This window comes from Falco peregrinus, chromosome 9, assembly GCF_023634155.1.
Source record: "Falco peregrinus isolate bFalPer1 chromosome 9, bFalPer1.pri, whole genome shotgun sequence".
NCBI lineage: Eukaryota > Metazoa > Chordata > Aves > Falconiformes > Falconidae > Falco > Falco peregrinus.
In genome coordinates, this window is record NC_073729.1 from 8538037 (window position 1) to 8545414 (window position 7378).

Here is a 7378-nt window from a genome sequence, read left to right on the forward strand (position 1 = left end):
TTTTTTAAAAAAGAAAATAGTCTGTTAAAAATACAGCATTTCCTTTGATAGGAGAAAAATGGCAAAGCTTCAAAAACACTACCTCTAGAGAATGGGTTCTTTAACACTGTGATATAAGGCTGGCACTTTAAGCCATTAGGCTTTACAGTCTGTAATGACCTTTTAGAGAAATTTACAGCAGATAAATTAGTTATTCAGAAGTTTTGCTGCTGCTCTTCATAGTACAAAGTTAAAAAGAAAAATATTTTTTTCAAAAAATAAAAGTAGCAAGACCTAAATTCTTGGTCTGCTGCTTGTTTCATAAGACGTTTAAGGGGCACGTCCTGTCACCCCAGAACAGCTCAGCTGCAAAGAACTCCATGAAGTTTCTCTCTACATGAGAAACCAGCATCAGAAAGGTTTTGTGAGTGGGTACAAGCTACTGGAGGATCAGGTTGGGTTTGACACCTTGCAGGTCCATCAGTGTCTTCGCAGTACCGATACACCTGGGAAGAAGGGCAGGTCTAAGGCAGAGGAACCTATGACACGAGTGAATAGCTTTAGGGGAGGCCCAGAAAAGGGGCTGGGACAGGCTGCCTTCCCCTGGGCTCCAGGGAACGCATACTAAAAGGAGATTCGTCTTTCCAAGAAGCCTCCTTTCTCCTTCTACTTCCCAAAACTTTCCCAGGCTCCAGTGAGATGTGTTCTTCCACTCGTATGCTCCTTCAGTTCTCAACAGCGATGTAAAATTTCAATTCATACTGAAGTCAAGCAAAAGTTCAGGAATGCACCTTCAGCCCAACCTCTCTAAGTGAGTCAACACATGAACTCTGACCCTGCACACAGCAGTATCCGTGCAGTTTCCAGAATCCTTTAAAGTAAGCGGTAAAGAATCCTTAAACCCCTCCTCACAATACCCCACAAAACCCACCCCATTAAATCTTAGGAGTAAATTCTGGTGACAGTTTCTATGTCTCTCCCTTTCATCTGGACCAATAATTCGCTTTTCTGTATATCCTTCTCTGCTTCAAAGTTAATTGCTACTGCAGTGTCTTCCTGCAGATAGACCTGCCTTTTGTTCCTTACCTTGGTGGGTGTGGTAGGTAGACCCGAAAGACGAATCTGTCATCCACACATCTGCCTCAGTTGTTCTATGGAGGAATCCAGTGAGACAGTATCTGGTTCTGGAGTGACACATGGAGCTCTCGGGCTTGATGCCACATTCACCGTTAGGATCAGAGCTTATTGCTCCCAGCCCGATGTCAAGCAGGGACTAATCAAATGTGAGATGGATGAACGGAGGCAGAACCATGGAGCTGGCTCTTTGTTTTGTTACTATCAGTTTTTTTACTGCAGCAGCACACAAGGGTCCCAGTCATGGAGCTAGACCATAACATACTGTCCAAAAATCCCAGTGCCTTTCTTCTGTGAGATTCTTTCTTCACTGTCTTGCTGCTGAATAGACTAGGCAGAATTGACACAGATTAGTCAGAAATGGAAATACATGAATTGAGAAGAGAAAATGCAATGTCAGGCTCACATTGCTTTGTGATGACAATATCCTAAGATGCTGCCAGTGTCCCTCGTGTTTTGTGGCTCCCTCTGGCTCTACTTGGCATGGGTGACATTTATCAGGTCTTCATAGTGTCATTCTAACAACACATCATCTGAAAATGTTGATTCCATAGGAAAATGGCTGTTGGCACAACAGCAGTATGTGCACACAAAGGATATGACATGGCTGCTGAACAGACAAGGGAGGAATTCCAGCTATTCCCATGTCACACAGCCAGTGAGGGTCTGTGGCACTGGACTATCTTTTGCACATGATTTCATCAGCATCCAGTTCAGTCTGAATCTAATGATGATAATCCTGATCCATTAACATGTGAGATGAGAAAACACATGCACAAACCAAAGAGGTGAATATTTCACTTTTTTAAAAAAAAATAATAAACCCATCCTGTAAAATTACAAGATTTCTTTCCCAATCCAAAGACAGACACAAGTTCTATGAAGATGAAAGTCACTGAAGATCTTCTGATAAAAGCAGGCAGGTGGAGACTCTAATGAAGGCATACACTATAGTGCATATCTTGCCAACATTTCTTAATGAATAATATGTGCACTCAGATGAGAATAATATTGATTGAGGTCTGCAGGGAAAGTTGTCTAGGAAAAAATTTTATTCTAGGAGCAGAGCTCTTTTTGGAAGATTTTGATCTTTTCCTGCCGCAACCTTTCTCCTCCCCTCTCTCTGTGCTACCCAAAGCAACTGACAGCCAAAAAATGAAAAGCCTGCCCTGCATCTAATGTATCTATCAGATCCAGAGAGAAATTTATATACCGGTGCTAAGAATGGCTGCACCATTCTCCTTAGCTGGTAGAGGACACAGCAGTGTGTAATTAGGACTGGATTACTTTACTCAGAACTGGAGCAGAGAGCAGATGTCATGCATTAATATTGGCATTTGATTCCACACACTTTCCCTGCCATGTTTGCAAAACCAATTTGCCTTCCTATCTTGGATCTTGCCTTGTGTTTACCCTCAGGTTGCTGTAATGCAAACAAAAAGCCACCAGTGGCAATATGAAAGTACATGGAGAAGGACAGGCCCATACAGAATGGGTAGAGTTTATGATTTAATTCCTAACAAAATATCAAATTATTTTCTGATTATGTTGATTAGATTAATACAGCCGGTATGTTCTACTAGACACCAGCTCAGACACAAGAGGTCACGACACTATAATGCACTTGTTAACATAAGCCAACAGTAAAGGAAGATACACCTTATTCCAAATTAATGTTCTCGGACGTTATCTGTAGTATATATAAGAGATGCACATCCCTTCTCAAACACAGCCAACCTTTTCTTCACCTGTTTTTCCACACAGGGGACTTCAGTTTTGATTTTGCTCCAGTTCATATACAGAATCCTTCCAGAAGCCCTATAACAAAATTTCATGCTGTTAAAAATATTGGCCCCTACTCTGAACCGCGGCCAGCTTCCATTTGATAGCAGCTTTATAGCTGCAGCTGGGTTCTGGAGGTTTCTTAGGAGTAAAAGATGATCTGCCTTAATTTAGGAGCATCCAGAGGCTGATTACAATGGTCTATACTACAGCAGCACAGAGTAACCATAACATACCAGGCAGCATGCAACCCAGCAGAGTGATGCTGACAAACTCTGGCTTCATATATATTTAGATGTAGCCCAAAGAGAACGACCACTGAAACTCTGCTGCAGTAGGATGTTTGGCTGCAAGACACACCATTTGCTTTACTTAGTGATGGAACATGCACATCAGACCCAGACCTGTAACACCAGTAACACACCTGTAACAGCCGTTTGCAGGTGGTAACACCTGTTTGTATCATGCAGGGCATCACCTGCACAGACACTCTGCGAAGAGCAGGCAAACCCTCTATCCAGACCTGTGTAAACCCACTTCTGCTGCCTTTGTTCTCTTGTAAAGCCAGCCACAGGGGAAGGGTGTGTGTGCGACTGCTGTAACAGGGTCACAGCTGAGAGACCAGACAATTTTGTGCTTGTAGACCACAGAGTCCATTCCCCATGAAAAACCCTGCCCCCCCCCCCCCCTTTTTTTTTTCCTACTCCCTGTACACAATGGTGGCAACTCCCCTAGTCCTAAAGAAGAGGTACGTGTTGGGTATCTTAACAAAATGACAAATCACCTTACCAGATTAGGAAAAGACTATTGAAATCAGATGGGCAGGTTCACATGCTTCTGGGTCCATCAGCAAATGACAGAAGTGCAAGAACTGTTATCCTAAAACATGAAAATAACTGGAGTGAAACGGTAGCAGTTGCCACAGGTCTCTTTGAACAGGTGAGAAACGCAGTCTGAAAGCGGTAAAGATAACTACAGAAATGATACCATTCTCTCAGTGAGAGCTAGAAAAGCTTCTCTGTTCGCAGGGAGGTCAAGAAGTGACAGCCCAGTAGATCATTTGTTGCTTTTTTAATGCTTCATGGCTCAGGGTCAGTCAGAAATCCCTATCCTAAGGTCATGGTTAGGGCACTCTGGGAAACAATCTTGTTTCTTCTGTTACCAGCAAGGCCTTGCTCAGGCTCTGCTGTTTCTCTCTTCCACAGCAGATTATCGCAGCCCACCCCTCCTGCTCCTCACACTATGGTTAAATTCACCCTGGGCGCTGTTCTCTGGAATCACAGTGGCCCAAAGGACCTTCCCTGTAGCAGTCCAGAGTGTTGCAACATGATGCAACAAATCACCAACCAATGCTAACCCTCGGCAGCATTCAGGGGAGCAACATTCCTTACCGTGCCTATTGAGATATATATATATATATATAAAAATATATATAAAATAGATAATGTAGAGCAAGCACTAGTATTTCTTTTTAGCTTCAAGACAGAATGAGGAGCACGGATGGCAGCAAACTTGTCTGTTAACTAAGCAACAAGTCTGATTTCTACTGCACTAGCCCCTTGCCGCTGCAGGAGTGAGGCGACGTGTGGGGAAGCGGTGATAATCATCTGCCTCCTAACCTGCTTAGGAGACTGTTTGACTTAGAAGAATCTGGGAAGCACAGTTTAGAGGGCCTGCTAATGACTACATCTGTTTTAAATAGACATATTTTGACTATAGCTTCCATACCAAACAGTCACTGGAGTCAAGCAATCACTTAAAAAGGCTGAGATACAACTCTGCAGTATTTTACAATGGATTTAATAGCTAAGGCTTAAAAGAAAAAATACCACCATGCAAACACACAGCTGAAGCACAGGCATTTAATGAACACCACTCACTGCTAAAATGTGAATTCACACTACAACACTCTTGCAAATGATCTATAATACCTTGCATTGCTAGTATATTAAATTTGCATAAATATACCTCAAATATTTATAAATCAATAGATATAAGCATACATTTAAAAGTGAGTATCAAAAGTGCATTACACTGAATTCTTACACACTCACTAATTAATTCAAATAATCACATTTTGCCTTATTAAATTAAACATTATATGGATAAAATATAGCTTGCCATCAATTCTCAGCACTAAAATACTGTTAGAAAGGAACACTACTGCCAAAAAAACCAAGAGAGAAAGAACGTGCCCATAGAAGAACACTTAACTGAAATGTAGCTGTAAGATTGAATGCCATAGAATGACTAACAATAATGTATATATTACTTTTAAACAAGTGAGCAATTTTGGATAACTTTCCACTTCTTTGTCTGGTACTCCAGTTTCAGCTTAGTGAGCTGTAACTGTGCAGGACAAGCAGAAAGCAGCACAAGAGCCTGCTAACCCTCTTGCACATTTCAAAAAGGTCTCCTCAGAAGCAAGGATAACTCCTTATTTCCTCCAGCTGCTTATTTACTTACAGGTACTTCCCTGCCCTCATTTAATTAGAGCTAAAAAACCCCAACAACTGTCCCTGATAGTTTTTTAAACTCTTACCAACTAAGAATCCCTTTACTTACCAAGAGGTATGAAGAAGCACGGAGGACAGCTGTGTAGTTTGGAACAAATTTCTTGGTCTGTCCCGCTTTAAAGCTTTTATATACCTAAGAAGCCTAACCCTGCCTGAAAGACAGTGATTAAAGTTTTTGAAGAGTACAGAGATTTTTACACATAGTAGCACGAGGCTCAGGACCAATTAAATGTCATCTTAAGTACTTAACTGAAGCGTTTTTTATACACTGGGAATCAGTTAAGTGGAAGGTGCCAAATTAAACTTACATTTGGATTTTGCCATTGACTTAATTTCAAGAGATTATGCAGCATAATTTAAGGATGATTTCAGAAAGCTTTCAATAGAACAGTCTCTATTAAGTTGGCTTCAGGAGCACTGCAGAAATCTGAAAAAAGAAAACACACAAGGGAAATCTGACATACTCAAGAGCAAATGAGTGCAAATAACAACAATAAAAGTGTTGCAATTAAGCCCAAAATAATGCAGGTGGCATCACATGAGGGGGTCTCAGTTGAGAGAGTCAGTCTGCATGAGGACATTAAGGGAGTTTATTCCATTTTCAGGCAAGAGCAATAAACCCCAGGTTTTTCTTTCTCCAACATGCGACAAGTTAATTTGCCACGTGTAATAACATGATATAATGATTCACACCCCCTTTCTTTGATGAATGATTTTTCCAAGCACATATGACTGACAAATTGTGGGGAGAAGGGGATATAGTAAACTTTTGGGAATGAGGCAGGAGGTCTTGCAGCTAAAGCCCTAGACTGGAACTAGGGAGACTTGGGATTTATTCCAAGTCTGGTAGAAGTTTTCCATACAACTTTCAGCAAGTCTCTTGGGCACCAAAGCAAAAGTCAGGTGGCTGACAAAATTTTTCATAAATGTTTAGGTGCTCTTGGCACAAACATTTATTTAGAATCAGAGGTTAGGTGGCTAAACAGACAGAAACTAAGAAAGTAATCCTAGGCTAACCCAAGTCTGGCCACCCATCCCTGTGCCATCTTTTGGAAGTGTTGTTATTGTTATATTATTATTATTATTTATTTATGTACCTATTTACATGGATTATGTCAGTGTTTGGGGCTAAGTAATGGCCCAATAACTAAAGCACAACTTCAAGGGCAGCCTTTAACATGTTGAAGGGAAGGAGCAGGAATGGGCTGGCTTTGCTGATCACATGTGACCAATGCATATCCCCTTGTACCCCACACTAAAAGCAAGCATACATTTGGCACAAAATGTAGTAGTGGCCATCTTCCTTAAAAAGATGGGCAAAGAGTTTGACTTCTCTTTCTTGTAACAAATACACTAGCATGACCCCAAGATCACTCCCCAGCAGATGGGAGAGCTGGTTTAATTCTTTCACGTGCCCAAGAAGATGTCACCTGCATCAACTAACTAACCAAATAGTCTTTTCTGGCTTAGGGTGTGCTCCGGCAATTTCTCCTGTTTAATTTATGTGTAATCATTAATAAATCATTGGGCTGGAGGAGAAAGCATTACTCCAGGTGACAGAATAGGTTACTCATCCTGGTTTCCATTCCTTGCTTTGCAGATTCTGTTTGTGTTTTACATTAAACAGTCTTTGGCTAATCTGTCACTACTGGCATAGGGATTTGACCCCACATCACCCACAGATGACTAGAAAACAAAGTCTTTCTCTCCCCTCCATCTTTGCATCCATGGTGGTTTAAATAGGGACAGCTCTATCCAGAAGAAGGATGGAGAAAGTCCTTCCACCTAAGGCTTAACAGCCCAGGGAGGAGGGTCCCTCCAGGAAGACGTAGGTTTGGGTAGCTCACGCCTAGAACACAGGTCCCATCCTGCTTGTGTGAGTACTCTGCCTACCGAGGCACGGCACAAGGAAGACAAGCAAGTGACTTGCTCAGGACCAAAAGCCAAGTGTAGAGTTTGATTCTCAG

General features: G+C 41.7%; 1 protein-coding gene across 4 annotated transcripts in view; it reads right to left on the reverse strand.

The window, feature by feature from the left end:
• LMO1 (LIM domain only 1) overlaps positions 1–7378 on the reverse strand; it is a 75554-nt gene that overhangs the window by 65685 nt on the left and 2491 nt on the right. Inside the window, exons 3-6 of one of the 4 annotated variants that reach the window (XM_055814616.1) lie at positions 5720–5838; positions 3685–3774; positions 2862–2931; positions 1066–1443 (exon numbers count right to left, since the gene is read on the reverse strand). The gene's annotated coding sequence lies outside the window, so the exon portion shown is untranslated. Of the gene's footprint in view, positions 1–1065; positions 1444–2861; positions 2932–3684; positions 3775–5460; positions 5839–7378 lie in introns of all 4 variants that reach the window. The other 3 variants (XM_027778345.2, XM_055814617.1, XM_055814615.1) reach the window with 3 other exon arrangements.